The sequence below is a fragment of the Ranitomeya imitator genome, chromosome 3, assembly GCF_032444005.1.
Source record: "Ranitomeya imitator isolate aRanImi1 chromosome 3, aRanImi1.pri, whole genome shotgun sequence".
Taxonomy (NCBI): Eukaryota; Metazoa; Chordata; class Amphibia; order Anura; family Dendrobatidae; genus Ranitomeya; species Ranitomeya imitator.
In genome coordinates this window covers 804,639,253-804,658,432 of record NC_091284.1, presented here as the reverse complement: position 1 = coordinate 804,658,432, position 19,180 = coordinate 804,639,253, and the positions used below count along the sequence as shown (strand labels likewise).

Sequence of the window (19,180 nt, the reverse complement as noted above, 5' to 3'; positions counted from 1 at the left end):
TACTATGTAGGCTGTTATATACTATGTGGCTGGACTATATACTATGTGGCTGTGCTATATACCACGTGGTTGTGCTGTATACTACATGGCTGTGCTATATACTACGTGGCTGTTATATACTAGTGGCTGTGCGCTGTACTACGTGGGCTGTGCTATATACTACGTGGCTGTGTTATATACTACTTGGCTGTGCTATATACTACGTGGCCTGAGTTATACGCTACTTGGCTGTGGTATATTTCTCTGCTGTATCTGTGCATCATGAATTGTGGTATGTGTTAAAGAGGGGACCAATGAGACTCTTTCGCCCGGGGACCTCAAAACCCTGGAGACGGCCCTGGCTTCACTGATTGGTCACGCCCGGCCGCGAACAATCAGCGACAGGCGCAGTCCGCCCTTGAATTGGCACGGAATTTGAACCACGCTTTGCTAATTGGTCACGCCCGGCCGAATCCTGTGTATAAATTGCATTATTCTGAAAACGTCATAAATAAACTACATACATATTGTAGAATACCCGACCCGAAGCTTTATTAGCTGTGCCCCCCACACACACACACACAATAATAAATAAAAGTGCAAGATGGTGCACACAAGGGGTGTCAGGAAGAGAGGAGCTGAGGAGAAGATGAAGCCCAGGCAGGCAAGCAGGCAGGAGGGTAGGGAGGCAGGCGGGTAGTGGGCAAGCAGGCAGGGAGGCGGGCAGCGGGCAGCGGGCAGCGGGCAGGCAGGCATGGAGGCGGGCAGGGAGGCAGGCAGGCAGGGAGGCAGGCAGCAGGCAGGCAGCAGGCAGGGTTCCCCAGTAGGCTGCGCTGTGATTAGTGGGCTGGGAATTCTCCTCTTGGAGAGGCAGGAGACTCAGGCTCCAGTCCGCAGGCAGCACAGGGCTGTGTGCAGAGCTGGAGGCAGCATGCGGCTTCACTATGGATGGGAGTGAGGAGCCTGCAGCACTTCTCCGCCGCCTGCAGCTCGTCTCCGCCGGCCCGGGTGAGTGCCATTGTCAGGCTTCGTCCATTGTGTCTTCTCGCTCTTGGAAGAAGTTGCTGTTACCTTGTTCTTGCCTCAAAGTTTTTGGGCAGGAGGTGAGGACCGGGGCTGGAGGTGAGGACCCGGGCAGGAGGGTGAGGACCGGGGCGGGAGGGTGAGGACCGGGGCGGGAGGGTGAGGACCCGGGCAGGGGGGTGAGGACCGGGGCGGGAGGGTGAGGACCCGGGCAGGGGGGTGAGGACCGGGGCGGGAGGGTGAGGACCCGGGCAGGGGGGTGAGGACCGGGCAGGGAGGTGAGGACCGGGGCGGGAGGGTCAGGTTTAGGATGCGGCGCTCCGTGTAGCAGGATGTATCGCCTCCACATGCCGGCTCCGCTCCCTCCGCAGCCCGGGCAGGTGCAGCACATGCGGCGCACAGTGTGCACAGGGGCCTGATGTCTGTGTCGCTGCCCATGGAACACACATGACGGATGACGGCCGCAAATACCCCCGATATAAACCCTGGGAAGCCCACCGGGAGGTTTTCCGCCCCTGCAGGGGTTAAGTCCCAGTACAATGCCCCTACTGGTGATGCTGGCTGTGGTGGCGCTGGGCGCTGTGCCCGGAGCGCGGACTCATCTTCAGTGCAAACACGGAGGGGGGAAAGTTACCTCAGTCTGGTGGGTGACGGGTGGGGGCTCAGGGCGGGAGGGCACTGGGGGTCTGCCCTGGAGGGTCTTCTCAGGGAGTTCTGGGGGTCTACCCAGGAGACACTGGGGGGTCTGCCCTGGAGGGTCTGTTCAGGGTGCTCTGGGGTCTGCCCTGGAGGGTCTGTTCAGGGTGCTCTGGGGTCTGCCCTGGAGGGTCTTCTCAGGGTGCTCTGGGGGTCTGCCCTGGAGGGTCTGTTCAGGCTGCTCTGGGGTCTGCCCTGGAGGGTCTGTTCAGGGTGCTCTGGGGGTCTGCCCTGGAGGGTCTGTTCAGGGTGCTCTGGGGTCTGCCCTGGAGGGTCTGTTCAGGGTGCTCTGGGGTCTGCCCTGGAGGGTCTGTTCAGGGTGCTCTGGGGTCTGCCCTGGAGGGTCTGTTCAGGGTGCTCTGGGGTCTGCCCTGGAGGGTCTTCTCAGGGTGCTCTGGGGTCTGCCCTGGAGGGTCTGTTCAGGGTGCTCTGGGGTCTGCCCTGGAGGGTCTGTTCAGGGTGCTCTGGGGTCTGCCCTGGAGGGTCTTCTCAGGGTGCTCTGGGGTCTGCCCTGGAGGGTCTGTTCAGGGTGCTCTGGGGTCTGCCCTGGAGGGTCTGTTCAGGGTGCTCTGGGGTCTGCCCTGGAGGGTCTGTTCAGGGTGCTCTGGGGTCTGCCCTGGAAGGTCTGTTCAGGGTGCTCTGGGGTCTGCCCTGGAGGGTCTGTTCAGGGTGCTCTGGGGTCTGCCCTGGAGGGTCTGTTCAGGGTGCTCTAGGGGTCTGCCCTGGAGGGTCTGTTCAGGCTGCTCTGGGGTCTGCCCTGGAGGGTCTGTTCAGGGTGCTCTGGGGTCTGCCCTGGAGGGTCTGTTCAGGGTGCTCTGGGGTCTGCCCTGGAGGGTCTGTTCAGGGTGCTCTAGGGGTCTGCCCTGGAGGGTCTGTTCAGGCTGCTCTGGGGTCTGCCCTGGAGGGTCTGTTCAGGGTGCTCTGGGGGTCTGCCCTGGAGGGTCTGTTCAGGGTGCTCTGGGGTCTGCCCTGGAGGGTCTGTTCAGGGTGCTCTGGGGTCTGCCCTGGAGGGTCTGTTCAGGGTGCTCTGGGGTCTGCCCTGGAGGGTCTGTTCAGGGTGCTCTGGGGGTCTGCCCTGGAGGGTCTGTTCAGGGTGCTCTGGGGGTCTGCCCTGGAGGGTCTGTTCAGGGTGCTCTGGGGTCTGCCCTGGAGGGTCTGTTCAGGGTGCTCTGGGGTCTGCCCTGGAGGGTCTGTTCAGGGTGCTCTGGGGTCTGCCCTGGAGGGTCTGTTCAGGGTGCTCTGGGGTCTGCCCTGGAGGGTCTGTTCAGGGTGCTCTGGGGTCTGCCCTGGAGGGTCTGTTCAGGGTGCTCTGGGGTCTGCCCTGGAGGGTCTGTTCAGGGTGCTCTAGGGGTCTGCCCTGGAGGGTCTGTTCAGGCTGCTCTGGGGTCTGCCCTGGAGGGTCTGTTCAGGGTGCTCTGGGGGTCTGCCCTGGAGGGTCTGTTCAGGGTGCTCTGGGGTCTGCCCTGGAGGGTCTGTTCAGGGTGCTCTGGGGTCTGCCCTGGAGGGTCTGTTCAGGGTGCTCTGGGGTCTGCCCTGGAGGGTCTGTTCAGGGTGCTCTGGGGGTCTGCCCTGGAGGGTCTGTTCAGGGTGCTCTGGGGTCTGCCCTGGAGGGTCTGTTCAGGGTGCTCTGGGGTCTGCCCTGGAGGGTCTGTTCAGGGTGCTCTGGGGGTCTGCCCTGGAGGGTCTGTTCAGGCTACTCTGGGGTCTGCCCTGGAGGGTCTGTTCAGGGTGCTCTGGGGTCTGCCCTGGAGGGTCTGTTCAAGGTGCTCTGTGGTCTGCCCTGGAGGGTCTGTTCAGGCTGCTCTGGGGTCTGCTCTGGAGGGTCTGTTCAGGGTGCTCTGGGGTCTGCCCTGGAGGGTCTGTTCAGGGTGCTCTGGGGTCTGCCCCGGAGGGTCTGTTCAGGCTGCTCTGGGGTCTGCCCCGGAGGGTCTGTTCAAGGTGCTCTGGGGTCTGCCCTGGAGGGTCTGTTCAGGCTGCTCTGGGGTCTGCCCTGGAGGGTCTGTTCAGGGTGCTCTGGGGTCTGCCCCGGAGGGTCTGTTCAGGGTGCTCTGGGGTCTGCCCCGGAGGGTCTGTTCAGGCTGCTCTGGGGTCTGCCCCGGAGGGTCTGTTCAAGGTGCTCTGGGGTCTGCCCTGGAGGGTCTGTTCAGGCTGCTCTGGGGTCTGCCCTGGAGGGTCTGTTCAAGGTGCTCTGGGGTCTGCCCTGGAGGGTCTGTTCAGGGTGCTCTGGGGTCTGCCCTGGAGGGTCTGTTCAGGGTGCTCTGGGGGTCTGCCCTGGAGGGTCTGTTCAGGCTGCTCTGGGGTCTGCCCTGGAGGGTCTGTTCAGGGTGCTCTGGGGTCTGCCCTGGAGGGTCTGTTCAGGGTGCTCTGGGGTCTGCCCCGGAGGGTCTGTTCAGGCTGCTCTGGGGTCTGCCCCGGAGGGTCTGTTCAAGGTGCTCTGGGGTCTGCCCTGGAGGGTCTGTTCAGGGTGCTTGGGGTCTGCCCTGGAGGGTCTGTTCAGGGTGCTCTGGGGTCTGCCCTGGAGGGTCTGTTCAGGGTGCTCTGGGGGTCTGCCCTGGAGGGTCTGTTCAGGGTGCTCTGGGGTCTGCCCTGGAGGGTCTGTTCAGGGTGCTCTGGGGTCTGCCCTGGAGGGTCTGTTCAGGGTGCTCTGGGGTCTGCCCTGGAGGGTCTGTTCAGGGTGCTCTGGGGTCTGCCCTGGAGGGTCTTCTCAGGGTGCTCTGGGGTCTGCCCTGGAGGGTCTTTTCAGGGTGCTCTGGGGTCTGCCCTGGAGGGTCTGTTCTGGGTGCTCTGGGGTCTGCCCTGGAGGGTCTGTTCTGGGTGCTCTGGGGTCTGCCCTGGAGGGTCTGTTCTGAGTGCTCTGGGGTCTGCCCTCTAGGGTCTGTTCAGGGTGCTCTAAGGGTCTGCCCTGGAGGGTCTGTTCAGGGTGCTCTGGGGTCTGCCCTGGAGGGTCTTCTCAGGGTGCTCTGGGGTCTGCCCTGGAGGGTCTGTTCAGGGTGCTCTGGGGTCTGCCCTGGAGGGTCTGTTCAGGGTGCTCTGGGGTCTGCCCTGGAGGGTCTTCTCAGGGTGCTCTGGGGTCTGCCCTGGGGGGTCTGTTCAGGGTGCTCTGGGGTCTGCCCTGGAGGGTCTGTTCAGGGTGCTCTGGGGTCTGCCCTGGAGGGTCTGTTCAGGGTGCTCTGGGGTCTGCCCTGGAGGGTCTGTTCAGGGTGCTCTGGGGTCTGCCCTGGAGGGTCTGTTCTGGGTGCTCTGGGGGCTGCCCTGGAGGCACAGGGGGTCTTCCCTGGGAAGCACTGCCACCTCAGAGGCCCCACACTGTAAGCTGAGGTGCTAAATAATAGGGGCAATAACGGGGGGCTCTCCTGTATTTCCGGGAAGGAAACTAATAATAATAGGAGCAGTGCCGGCAAATTATCTGTGTGTTGTTTCTCTTAAATGTCCTATGTACATGTATCATACAGATATATATATATATATATATATATACACCCACACACATAAATATGTATATATACTTTCTTTATCTATCTCCTATGACCGTTTCGGTGCCACCCAGGCTCTAAACAGCACATCAATCTGCGTAGTTCTGGCTGCTGGTGGTTATACTCCTCTTGCTGCAATGTGTCAGTCTCTACTGCAGATCTTGGATTATATTCATGAACCAGAGAGCTCAGGATGAACAGGGTGATAAGAGGACACAGAAAACGCAGTGATTGGAGCCAGTAATGGTGAACTCTGTGTCGGCCTGTCGTGTTGGTGGTGTAAGGGGCCGCACATACCCTCTTACATATATACCATTATAGCATCACTGTGGCACATAAATCATATTCATGGATGGGAAGTCTCAGTAAGAGCAGCGCCACATATGTCCACGGCCTCTCACCTTGTGGCTGGCATCGTTCCCTTTTATTGAAGTCAATGGAGCTGAGCTGCAGTACCATAAGCAACCTGTGGAATAGTGTGGCGCTCTTTTGGGAAAAAAATTCTACAATGAAGTTGCTGTAAATGAAATGTGGATGCTTTAAAATGATTGTGAAGTGTATGATAGACAAGTATCCCAGAGCTCATCAGAGTCATTGGGGAATATCCAGATGTGGCTCCGAACTATACCATACTTTTATGTAGCATCTAGCTCCGATTTCGTCGTAGTTGCAGATAAAACATAGACATAACCGCTACATCTGATCTTGAAGGCGCCATACAGCTGCGCCCTTATACCCCATCACCTACCATTGCATTTTGCATGTGTCAGTTTTTACTGCTCTTCTTGGATTATGTTCATGAATCAGGTAGCCCAGGATGAAAAGTGTTGAACTTTTTTTTTCTTTTTTTCTTGCTAGGGATGTACTGCAGTGCATTGAATTATGAGACAATGCAATAAAATACTTACCTCCTATGGCAGCCATTATAGTTAGTTTTTTTAATAGATATATATATATATATATAGTGCCAACATATTCAGCAGCGCTGTACTTACATCGTCATCGCACTGCACTGGTCTTGACTGACACATCGGTCTGAACTGACCCAACCACTGACCATTTATTCCCCTTCTGCTACTGTGCTTGTGTCAGCCTCTTCTGCTCCTCTTGTATTAGTCTCATGAATCAGGGGGCTCAGGATGAATCAGAGGGCTCAGGATGAATCAGAGGGCTCAGGATGAATCAGAGGGCTCTGGATGAATTAGGGGGCTCAGGATGAATCAGGTAGCTCATGATGAACATTGCTATAGGATTTTCATAATTTTGGAAGTTCTCCCATGCATTAGTTCTTGGTAAGACCCATGGACTACAATTTTTCCTTTTCATATATTTAACTTATTCTTATAGCGCCGTCCTATTCCGCAGCGCTGTACGTAAATTGTCGTCGTCCCGTGGCGTATTAACTTATGCTTTTTTTACACTTCCTTCTATTGCTGTAATGCATCAGTCTCTACTGCTTCTCTTGGATTATATTGGTGAATCAGCAAGCTCAGGATGAGCGGCGCCACTGTGAATCTTTCGTGCCTACGGAAATGCATGCAATGCTACATGGTCGGACCCCCCCAGCCCCTCGATAATAATGCCGGTGGGATGATAGAAGGTAGCTGGATTTTTTGATGATGTCGGCGCGGCAGGTGAAGAGTTAATGCATCATTTTAGTCCCTTTCTTTAAAGCCATACCCGCGGTTGCTGCCGGGAGCGCTGCTCTGGGACCTCACTTAATTCAGCTTTTCTCCTATGTAATGCTGACGGTTGACAGAAATTCAGGAGGATTAGGAGGTGACTTTGGAAGCCACAATGGCCGGTGTGTGGGCGAACTGTCGGGCTCTCAATGCATCGCCGTCCGGTGGTCACAGTTGCCCCCGTTAACAAGGCTTGGGGGGGCATCATCTTTATTTTCGGATCAGTCATTCTTGTTTTGCATCTTCCATTCATTTCCCCATAAGTGATGCGGATCTCGCTGGGATTCCTCTACGTCGTCGTTCATCCCCTTGTGAAAATGTATTTTTTTTCTTTGTATTTTTTTAAGCAAATTTCAACCGAAGCCTTTGTGCCCGTTAATCGTTATCCCAGATCCTGCCAAGAAAAACAAGTTCTCCGGCTCTTTTCACCGGCAGTTTCTAGGGTTACGGGTGTAATTCAGAGATCTGGTAACAGGACACATTCTCCCTCGCTGGGTAACGCCTGGGGTGCAGCGGCCGAACGCTCAGCTCTGCTACATCCACCCCGTATCTCTGGCGCCCGGTGATGGTGGAGTGTAACGTGCAGCCTCCGCTCCCATATACCAGGCAGGAAAAAAGTACCGTCATGCCTCCTATAAATGGGGAACGCACATGTACGAGGCGCTAGATAGGGACGAACTACAGTATGTGGATGCTCCAAAATCAAAATATTCCCTTTTTCTGGAGATAGTAAATATATAAGAAAAAAAAATTGATCATAATAGTAGTTTCTTACATATAATACCGCCATACCATAGTTAATTAAAAGTACCATTCAGTGCCCAGAGAGCGCCATAGGATGTTGGAAGAATGAGAAAGACGATGCACAAATAAAACCGCCATACATTAACTACACAGTACTGAAATAAGTGTGCATAATTAATGACACCATACAGTGCTGAAATAATACCACCATACAGTGTTGAAATATAACTTCCACATTACTGAAATAACAGTGCCCTATGGTGCATAAATAATTACACCATATAGTCCTCAAATAGTACTGCCATGCAGTGCTAAAATATTAACTACGCAGTACTGGAATAAGTGTCCTATTGTGCATAAATAATGACACCATGTGGTACAGAAATAATACCACCATACAGTGCTGAAATATTACTTCCACATTACTGGAATAACAGTGCCCTATGGTGCATAAATAATGACACCATACCGTGCTGAAATAATACCATCATATGGTGCTGAAATATTATCTACACATTACTGAAATAACAGTGCCCTATGGTGCATAAATGACACCATACAGTACAGAAATAATACCATCATACGGTGCTGAAATATTAACTCCACAGTACTCAAATAAGAGTGCCTTATGGTGCATAAATAATTACACATTACAGTACAATAATGAAATAATAACAACCATAAAGTGCTCATATAATAAGACCATGTAGTCTTTAAATACCAGTGTTCGCCAGTGACACACAGTGCGTTAATAATAACACCACAGCGTGCTGAAATAACAGTGCCTTACAGTGCCTAAATAATAACGCCATATAATGCTGAAATAATAAGCATACTGTTTTCTAAAATAATAATAATGCCACACAGTGTCTGTTAGTGCTCACTAATGGTGCCATATGGTGCTGAAAAAATAAACATAGTGCTCAGACATCAATGGTTGGTAGTGCCTAAATAGTAACGCCATGTGGTTATTTACAGTAGGCAAGCAATAACGCCCCGACGCGCGCTAGTATAACTGTAGTGCTGAAATTAGTGGCTAATTAATAACGCTCTATAGTGCTTAAATAAAAGTGCCCTATAGAACTTAAAGGGATCCTGACATGATTCCTGCATCGATAGCAGCTTCTCGCCACCCTGGGAGTGTCTGTAGAGACAACCCCGGACGGAATAGTCCAGCATGGCTGCTTTCTTCCATAAACAGCGCCATCCCTGTCCTCAGGCTCTGTGTGGTACTGCAGTTCAGATTCATTCACTGTAATGGAGCTGAGCTGCATTACCAAACATAACCCAATGGCAGGGGTGGGGGAGGGGTGGCGCTGTTTTTTTTTTTTGTTGGAAGAAATGATTCCCTAATCATAGAAGTGATTCTCATATACAGCACATTTCTATAACCTCTAGAATATCTGATACTCTGGCACCGATCAGGTCCCATTAATTACCAAACTGCAAGAATGTGACTGTGTAGATTTTTTCTTTTTACCAGGAACAATCCTCGGAATAGATTTGTAAATACGGTACATGTCTTTATGGCAAAAATGAAAGGTAAATGATGAAGTGAAAGAAAAAATGAATAAACACCTAATCCAAAATAATTTGCTGTATTTTTCTTTAAATTATTGTCATTTCTTTGTGTGATCGAGTTTTGCATTTCATCTCCAACACTTGTGTGTCTAAACCTGGACTAATCCTTGTACAAATGACAAGAAGAAGAGCTGCATAAATAATGAGCAATATTTAGTGTCTCCGCGCCCCAGAGAGCAGCGGCCGATAGCGTGAATATGTATTATAGGCTGTTACCTCACTGATACCTGCCGGTGTGTGCCAGAGAAATAGACACATACATAGATAATAGATAGATAATAGATAGATCATAGATAATAGACAGATAATAGATAGATAGATCATAGATAGATAATAGATAGATCATAGATAATAGACAGATAATAGATAGATAGATCATAGATAGATAATAGATAGATCATAGATAATAGATAGATAATAGATAGATCATAGATAATAGACAGATAATAGATAGATAGATCATAGATAGATAATAGGTATATAGATGATGGATAGATGGGTGGATAGATAATAGATAAATAGAAGATAGATGATCGATAATAGACCGATAAATAGAAGATAGATAATATATAGATGATAGATAATAGATAGATAATAGATTGATAGATAAATAGAAGATAGATGATAGATAATACATTGATGATAGGCTACGTTCACACTAGCATTGTGCGCCGCTGCGTCGGCGACGCGACGCACAACGCACCGAAAAACGCGTGCAAACGCACGCAAAAACGCTGCGTTTTTCGACGCGTGCGTCGTTTTTTGACGAAAATCGGACGCAAGAAAAATGCAACTTGTTGCGTTTTCTTGGTCCGACGCTAGCGTCAAAAAAGACGCACGTGTCGGAAAACGCAACAAGCAAAAACGCATGCGTCCCCCATGTTAAACATAGGGGCGCATGACGCGTGCGTCGCCGCTGCGTCGCCCGACGCTAGCGCGACGCACACTAGCCGAACGCTAGTGTGAACGTAGCCATAGATGGATAGATCTCTAACCTAAAATGTATACACGGCCTTCACCCCCCACTCCATTTCCCCTATCCTGTGCCATTTCTATAACTGGGGTCTTTCCTGTCCTGGGGTCTTTCCTGTCCTGGGGTGTTTTCTGTCCTGGGGTCTTTCCTGTCCTAGAGTTGGTCCTCGGTGTGACTACTCCCTGTGCAGTACTATCAGTATTGCTGTAGTCGGGGAGGTCGGGGTTGGGAGAATTCCTGTGATTATTACGCCACCTCTACGTCACCTGGTGTCTTCTGGGAGTTTATTATCTGTCAGTTATTTGTCGCCGTCCGTTATAAGAAAGAAAAAAAAATGTGAAAAAAGATTCTTCCTGATCCGTGGAATGTTGCCGGCGTTTCCATGGTGACGTGAGATGCTCGCGGTTATTAGTCAGCGCTGACTTTTATTTTGAAGAGCACAAAACGCTGAAGCGGTGAGATCGCATGAATTATACACGGGCCGGCGGGTGATGTCGGGCGGGCGAGCATACACTGTGTGAGGGGAGACGCTATGAAAGACCCCCAGACTGAGGAGCGGTGTGATCTGCCGTTATATGGGGGGAGGGCGACCACTACTGTCTCCGAGCTCTGTCCAATATGTGGCTCTGAAGTCAGCAGCCAAAATACATCACACTGCCACCATGGTGACCCATCTATTATCTATCTACATGTTATCTAATATCTATCATCTATCTATTATTTATGTATTATCTATCTATCTATTTATCATCTATTATTTATCTATTATATATCTATCTATTATCTATCTATCATCTATCTATTATCTATCTATCAATCATCTATTTATCATCTATTATTTATCTATCTATTATCTATCTATCATCTATCTATCATCTATCTATTATCTATCTATCATCTATCTATTATTTATGTATTATATATCTATCTATCAATCATCTATTTATCATCTATTATTTATCTATTATATATCTATCTATCTATCATCTATCTATTATCTATCTATCATCTATCTATCTATTATCTATCTATCATCTATCTATTATCTATCTATCATCTATCTATCTATTATCTATCTATTATTTATGTATTATATATCTATCTATCAATCATCTATTTATCATCTATTATTTATCTATCTATTATATATCTATCTATCTATCTATTATCTATCTATCATCTATCGATCTATTATCTATCTATGATCTATCTATTATCTATCTATCTATCTATCTATCTATCTATCTATCTATCTATCATCTATCTATTATCTATCTATCATCTATCTATTATCTATCTATCATCTATCGATCTATTATCTATCTATGATCTATCTATTATCTATCTATCTATCTATCTATCTATCTATCTATCTATCTATCTATCTATCATCTCTCTATTATCTATCTATTATCTATCTACATGTTATCTAATATCTATCATCTATCTATGATTTATCTATTATATATCTATCTATCATCTATTTATCATCTATTATTTATCTATCTATTATCTATCTATCTATCTATCATCTATCTATCTATCATCTATCTAATCTATTATCTATCTATCATCTATCTATTATCTATCTATTATCTATCTATATATCTAATCTATTATCTATCTATTATATATCTATTATCTATCTATTATCTATCTATTATCTATCTATCATCTATCTATTATCTATCTATCTATCTATCTATCTATCTATTATCTGACGATCTTCTATTATCTATCTATTATCTATGTATCTATTATCTATTATCTGACTATCTTCTATTATCTATCATCTATCTATCTTGGAATCTCCCTTTATATGACCCCAATATGATAAAGTACCACACATGGCCTCCACATCTTCAGCCTCAGTAATGGTTCCGATGAATGTTCCTGGTGATCTCGGGAGGTATATAGATGGATTATGATATCCGTCGTGGTCCGTGGTGGATTTACAATTAATTGTGCCACATCTTAAAGTCCAGCTATCATACCTAGGCTAGATGGTCCTCCTAGATATTGCACCATTTTCTTAGACTTAAAGGGGATTTCTACTTAAGAAATCCCCTTTAAACGCCCTATTCGTTCTTCGTTCAGGATCTTCATCTCTTAGCAGAAGTGACCCCCTCTCATCCCTCCCTCTGGAGGACCCAACATGCTGAAGCATTAACCACTCTGGCTGTTGATACTAATATGACCTGTGTAATACCTTGTTTCACCTGCGGGGGTGCTGCAGGGAAGATGAAAGCTTGCTGACAGCAGCTGTAGATGGGATTTTCCTAATTATGGAGTTATTTCCAGATATCTCTTCCATTTAGCTTGTGTTATTTTTCCTTTCCAGGCGTATTAGGCCGGTACAGAAATATTCAAACAGCGTCCTATTTACCTGGGAAATAAATCCTAATTAATAGCCCCTGCCGGCAGTGGCTGTGCGGTGCAGCTAGGAAGCAGCTCGCCATTTAATGCCTTCCTTTATGAGGCCGCAGTCGGGGTGGTTTTCTTGTTAGGCTACTTTCACACTAGCGTTAACTGCAATCCGTCACAATGCGTCGTTTTGCAGAAAAAACGCATCCTGCAAAAGTGTTTGCAGGATGCGTTTTTTCTCCATTGACTAACATTACGCGACGCATTGCGACGGATTGCCACACGTCGCAACCGTCGCGCGACGGTTGCGCCGTTTTTCGGCCGACCGTCGGCCGCAAAAAACGTTCCATGTAACATTTTTTGCAGCCGACGGACCGTCTTTTCCGACCGCGCATGCGCGGCCGGAACTCCTCCCCCACCTCCCCGCACCTCACAATGGGGCAGCGGATGCGCTGAAAAGCAGCATCCGCTGCACCCGTTGTGCGGCGGAGGCAACGCTAGCGTCGGTAACCTCGGCCCGACGCACTGCGACGGGCCGGGCCCGACGCTAGTGTGAAAGAAGCCTTAATCTGCTTTTTTTCCTTATTTACAGCCAATTAAAATGCATGCTAGCAATTTGACGGAAGGATTTGCCAAGAATTTCCCCCGGAGGTTCCCATCCTGGAAGAATGAATGTGCAGGTCTCATTGGCTATGTCTTCTTTTTATACTATGCCATCGAAATAAAACATATAGCGCCAACATATTCTGCAGCGTAGCACGCAGAGTGGTCCGGACCAGGATCCCATTCTCTTATCTCACGCATTCACATGCCAATCGTGCGCCACTTAGAGTATGGCGGGTAATCATTTATTGATGGAGGTACTGCAGAGGCATAAAGGGCAGCAACATGCAAAGTATCAGATCCGGTATGCCGGAGGCGGACGTTTCCTGTATATGCCAATTGTTTGCTGTCTGCCCCCATTCTTATAAACCTGCTTCATTGTTATTTATTAACGAACTGGGCAAAATGGCAAAATCAGCTCTGCTGCATCATAAAAGCTCAGCTCTGCTGCTTCATAAAAAATCCGCTTTGCTGCATCATAAAAGATCAGCTCTGCTGCTTCATAAAAGATCAGCTCTGCTGCATCATAAAAGATCAACTCTGCTGCATCATAAAAGATCAACTCTGCTGCATCATAAAAGATCAGCCCTGCTGCATCATAAAAGATCAACTCTGCTGCATCATAAAAGATCAACTCTGCTGCGTCATAAAAGCTCACCTCTGCTGCGTCATAAAAGATCCACTTTGCTGCATCATAAAAGATTAGCTCTGCTGCTTCATAAAAGATCAGCTCTGCTGCTTCATAAAAGATCAACTCTGCTGCATCATAAAAGATCAGCTCTGCTGCTTCATAAAAGATCAGCTCTGCTGCTTCATAAAAGATCAGCCCTGCTGCATCATAAAAGATCAGCTCTGCTGCTTCATAAAAGATCAACTCTGCTGCTTCATAAAAGATCAGCCCTGCTGCATCATAAAAGATCAGCTCTGCTGCTTCATAAAAGATCAACTCTGCTGCTTCATAAAAGCTCAGCTCTGCTGCTTCATAAAAGATCAGCCCTGCTGCCTCATAAAAGATCAGCTCTGCTGCAGCATAAAAGATCAGCTCTGCTGCTTCATAAAAGATCAGCCCTGCTGCATCATAAAAGATCAGCTCTGCTGCTTCATAAGAGCTCAGCTCTGCTGCTTCATAAGAGCTCAGCTCTGCTGCTTCATAAAAGCTCAGCTCTGCTGCTTCATAAAAGCTCAGCTCTGCTGCTTCATAAAAGCTCAGCTCTGCTGCTTCATAAAAGATCAGCCCTGCTGCATCATAAAAGATCAACTCTCCTGCATCATAAACGCTCATCTCTGCTGCTTCATAAAAGCTCAGCTCTGCTGCTTCATAAACCTCAGTTATATCATAAATCAGTTTTGCTGTATACCGCATGTAAGAAGCTCAGCTCTGCTATACCATAACCAAAAGAACAGCTCTGCTATATCTAAACTCCACCTCTCTGCTGTAACTTTAGACTCAGCTCTGCTGCATCATGCAAGCTCAGTTGTATCTGAAGAAATCCGCTCTGCTTTATCCGAAAATCTCGCCTCTGTTATATCCTAAAACGTCAGGTTGCTGTATATAAGTGTTAATCTGAAGAGCTCAGCTCTGCTGTGCAGAACCGATCCTAAGAAATATCCTATCTGTAAAGCAGAGCTCTGCTCCACCTGTAACGTCTCAGCTCATCTATATCTTCAAATGTCAGCTCTGCTATACCCATAACAGCAGCTCTGCTATATCCATAATCCGCAGCTCTGCTATACCCATAACCAGCAGCTCTGCTATACCCATAATCAGCAGCTCTGCTATACCCATATTCAGCAGCTCTGCTATACCCATAATCAGCAGCTCTGCTATACCCATAACAGCAGCTCTGCTATACCCATAATCAGCAGCTCTGCTATACCCATAACAGCAGCTCTGCTATACCCATAACAGCAGCTCTGCTATACCCATAACAGCAGCTCTGCTATATCCATAATCGGCAGCTCTGCTATACCCATAACAGCAGCTCTGCTATATCCATAATCGGCAGCTCTGCTATACCCATAACAGCAGCTCTGCTATACCCATAACAGCAGCTCTGCTATATCCATAATCAGCAGCTCTGCTATACCCATATTCAACAGCTCTGCTATACCCATAATCAGCAGCTCTGCTATACCCATAACAGCAGCTCTGCTATACCCATAACAGCAGCTCTGCTATACCCATAACAGCAGCTCTGCTATATCCATAATCGGCAGCTCTGCTATACCCATAACAGCAGCTCTGCTATATCCATAATCGGCAGCTCTGCTATACCCATAACAGCAGCTCTGCTATACCCATAACAGCAGCTCTGCTATATCCATAATCAGCAGCTCTGCTATACCCATATTCAGCAGCTCTGCTATACCCATAATCAGCAGCTCTGCTATACCCATAACAGCAGCTCTGCTATACCCATAACAGCAGCTCTGCTATACCCATAACAGCAGCTCTGCTATATCCATAATCGGCAGCTCTGCTATACCCATAATCGGCAGCTCTGCTATACCCATAATCGGCAGCTCTGCTATACCCATAATCAGCAGCTCTGTTATACCCATAATCAGCAGCTCTGCTATACCCATAATCAGCAGCTCTGCTATACCCATAATCAGCAGCTCTGCTATACCCATAATCAGCAGCTCTGCTATACCCATAACAGCAGCTCTGCTATACCCATAATCAGCAGCTCCGCTATACCCATAATCAGCAACTCCGCTATACCCATAATCAGCAGCTCCGCTATACCCATAATCAGCAGCTCCGCTATACCCATAATCAGCAGCTCCGCTATACCCATAACAGCAGCTCTGCTATATCCATAATCAGCAGCTCTGCTATATCCATAATCGGCAGCTCTGCTATACCCATAACAGCAGCTCTGCTATATCCATAATCGGCAGCTCTGCTATACCCATAACAGCAGCTCTGCTATACCCATAACAGCAGCTCTGCTATATCCATAATCAGCAGCTCTGCTATACCCATATTCAACAGCTCTGCTATACCCATAATCAGCAGCTCTGCTATACCCATAACAGCAGCTCTGCTATACCCATAACAGCAGCTCTGCTATACCCATAACAGCAGCTCTGCTATATCCATAATCGGCAGCTCTGCTATACCCATAACAGCAGCTCTGCTATATCCATAATCGGCAGCTCTGCTATACCCATAACAGCAGCTCTGCTATACCCATAACAGCAGCTCTGCTATATCCATAATCAGCAGCTCTGCTATACCCATATTCAGCAGCTCTGCTATACCCATAATCAGCAGCTCTGCTATACCCATAACAGCAGCTCTGCTATACCCATAACAGCAGCTCTGCTATACCCATAACAGCAGCTCTGCTATATCCATAATCGGCAGCTCTGCTATACCCATAATCGGCAGCTCTGCTATACCCATAATCGGCAGCTCTGCTATACCCATAATCGGCAGCTCTGCTATACCCATATTCAGCAGCTCTGCTATACCCATAATCAGCAGCTCTGCTATACCCATATTCAGCAGCTCTGCTATACCCATAATCAGCAGCTCTGCTATACCCATAATCAGCAGCTCTGCTATACCCATAATCAGCAGCTCTGCTATACCCATAATCAGCAGCTCTGCTATACCCATAATCAGCAGCTCTGCTATACCCATATTCAGCAGCTCTGCTATACCCATAATCAGCAGCTCTGCTATACCCATAATCAGCAGCTCTGCTATACCCATAACCAGCAGCTCTGCTATACCCATAATCAGCAGCTCTGCTGTATCCATAATCAGCAGCTCTGCTATACCCATAATCAGCAGCTCTGCTATACCCATAACCAGCAGCTCTGCTATACCCATAATCAGCAGCTCTGCTATACCCATATTCAGCAGCTCTGCTATACCCATAATCAGCAGCTCTGCTATACCCATAACCAGCAGCTCTGCTATACCCATAATCAGCAGCTCTGCTATACCCATAATCAGCAGCTCTGCTATACCCATAATCAGCATCTCTGCTATATCCATAATCAGCAGCTCTGCTATACCCATAATCAGCAGCTCTGCTATACCCATAACCAGCAGCTCTGCTATACCCATAATCAGCAGCTCTGCTATACCCATAACCAGCAGCTCTGCTATACCCATAATCAGCAGCTCTGCTATACCCATAACAGCAGCTCTGCTATACCCATATTCAGCAGCTCTGCTATACCCATAATCAGCAGCTCTGCTATACCCATAATCAGCACCTCTGCTATATCCATAATCCGCAGCTCTGCTATACCCATAATCAGCAGCTCTGCTATACCCATAATCAGCAGCTCTGCTATACCCATAATCAGCAGCTCTGCTATACCCATAATCAGCAGCTCTGCTATACCCATAATCAGCAGCTCTGCTATACCCATAATCAGCAGCTCTGCTATATCCATAACCAGCAGCTCTGCTATACCCATAATCAGCAGCTCCACTATACCCATAATCAGCACCTCTGCTATATCCATAATCCGCAGCTCTGCTATACCCATATTCAGCAGCTCTGCTATACCCATAATCAGCAGCTCTGCTATACCCATAATCCGCAGCTCTGCTATACCCATAACCAGCAGCTCTGCTATACCCATAATCAGCAGCTCTGCTATATCCATAATCAGCAGCTCTGCTGTACCCATAATCAGCAGCTCTGCTATACCCATAATCAGCAGCTCTGCTATATCCATAATCAGCAGCTCTGCTATATCCATATTCAGCAGCTCTGCTATACCCATAATCAGCAGCTCTGCTATATCCATAATCCGCAGCTCTGCTATATCCATAATCAGCAGCTCTGCTATACCCATAACCAGCAGCTCTGCTATACCCATAATCAGCAGCTCTGCTATACCCATATTCAGCAGCTCTGCTATACCCATATTCAGCAGCTCTGCTATATCCATAATCAGAAGCTCTGCTATATCCATAATCAGCAGCTCTGCTATACCCATAATCAGCAGCTCTGCTATACCCATAATCAGCAGCTCTGCTATATCCATAACCAGCAGCTCTGCTATACCCATAATCAGCAGCTCTGCTAGAAATGGAAGCAGCCCGTCAGCTTTACTTTACAGCCCAGCTCTGCTATATCCAGTGCTCCCTCCGCACCCCCAGCACCGCTACTTGTGTATCTCATACATGTGATGGTGTTTGCGCTTTTCTATGCATTGTATTCTTACAATTTGTCGTTTTCCGCTCATTTATTGCGCTGCCAGTCGGGGCTTGTGTTACCTTGTAATGAATTGGAAAGAGACTTCTGTATCTCGAGGGCAATCTGACAAATCCCCGCGTATAAGCTGAACCTAAAATCATTAAAATGTTTTGCATATTTGTGCGAGTGGAGGAATGTGTGGCCTGGATTTCCTACAAGGCGCTGGCATGTAGCTGAGCCCTGCGCCCCCTGAGATGATGCCTGTTATTAGTATTCATAGCCAACGCTCAGCTCTGCTACATCTCACAATCATGGGCCGCACAGATTATAATCACATCATTCCCTGGACATAGCGGGGGGCTGAGCATTCAACAAGAGGAAAGAATCCCCCCGATCTGCAGCAAATGGATCCAATTTGTTACAGCGTGTAGATACAGCAGAGCTGACATTGTCATTTAAAGGGCAAATCCCAGCATTTATATTATGCAGTCCTATGTAACGTAACAGACATCATATGGTCGGGTTTAGCACTTTCCACCATTATTGCCGAACAATGTCCAGTTTCATCTCTATGTACATATATTATGGCATCAGCAAGATTGGGGCCAAATTTGGGGTCTCCCTTATTTATGGGTCACCTGCAACTTCGTCCATGATGGTGTATCACAAGCTAATGGCATGATATCTGCTGTGGCAGCTCTGTATACCAGTATCCTTACCTCTATATAGCACTCTGTCTATGGTACTGGTAATATGGTCATTAAATGGCGCTGTTATGTGAGCACTGCTGTCTATGGTACTGGTAATATGGTCATTAAATGGCACTGTTATGTCAGCACTGCTGTCTATGGTACTGGTAATATGGTCATTAAATGGCACTGTTATGTCAGC

General features: G+C 48.0%; 1 protein-coding gene across 1 annotated transcript in view; it reads left to right on the top strand.

Moving 5' to 3' along the window:
• The first annotated feature begins 823 nt into the window (after positions 1–823).
• FAT3 (FAT atypical cadherin 3) overlaps positions 824–19,180 on the top strand; it is a 745,380-nt gene continuing 727,023 nt past the window's right edge. Inside the window, exon 1 of the mRNA XM_069759239.1 lies at positions 824–987. The gene's annotated coding sequence lies outside the window, so the exon portion shown is untranslated. The remainder of the gene's footprint in view (positions 988–19,180) is intronic.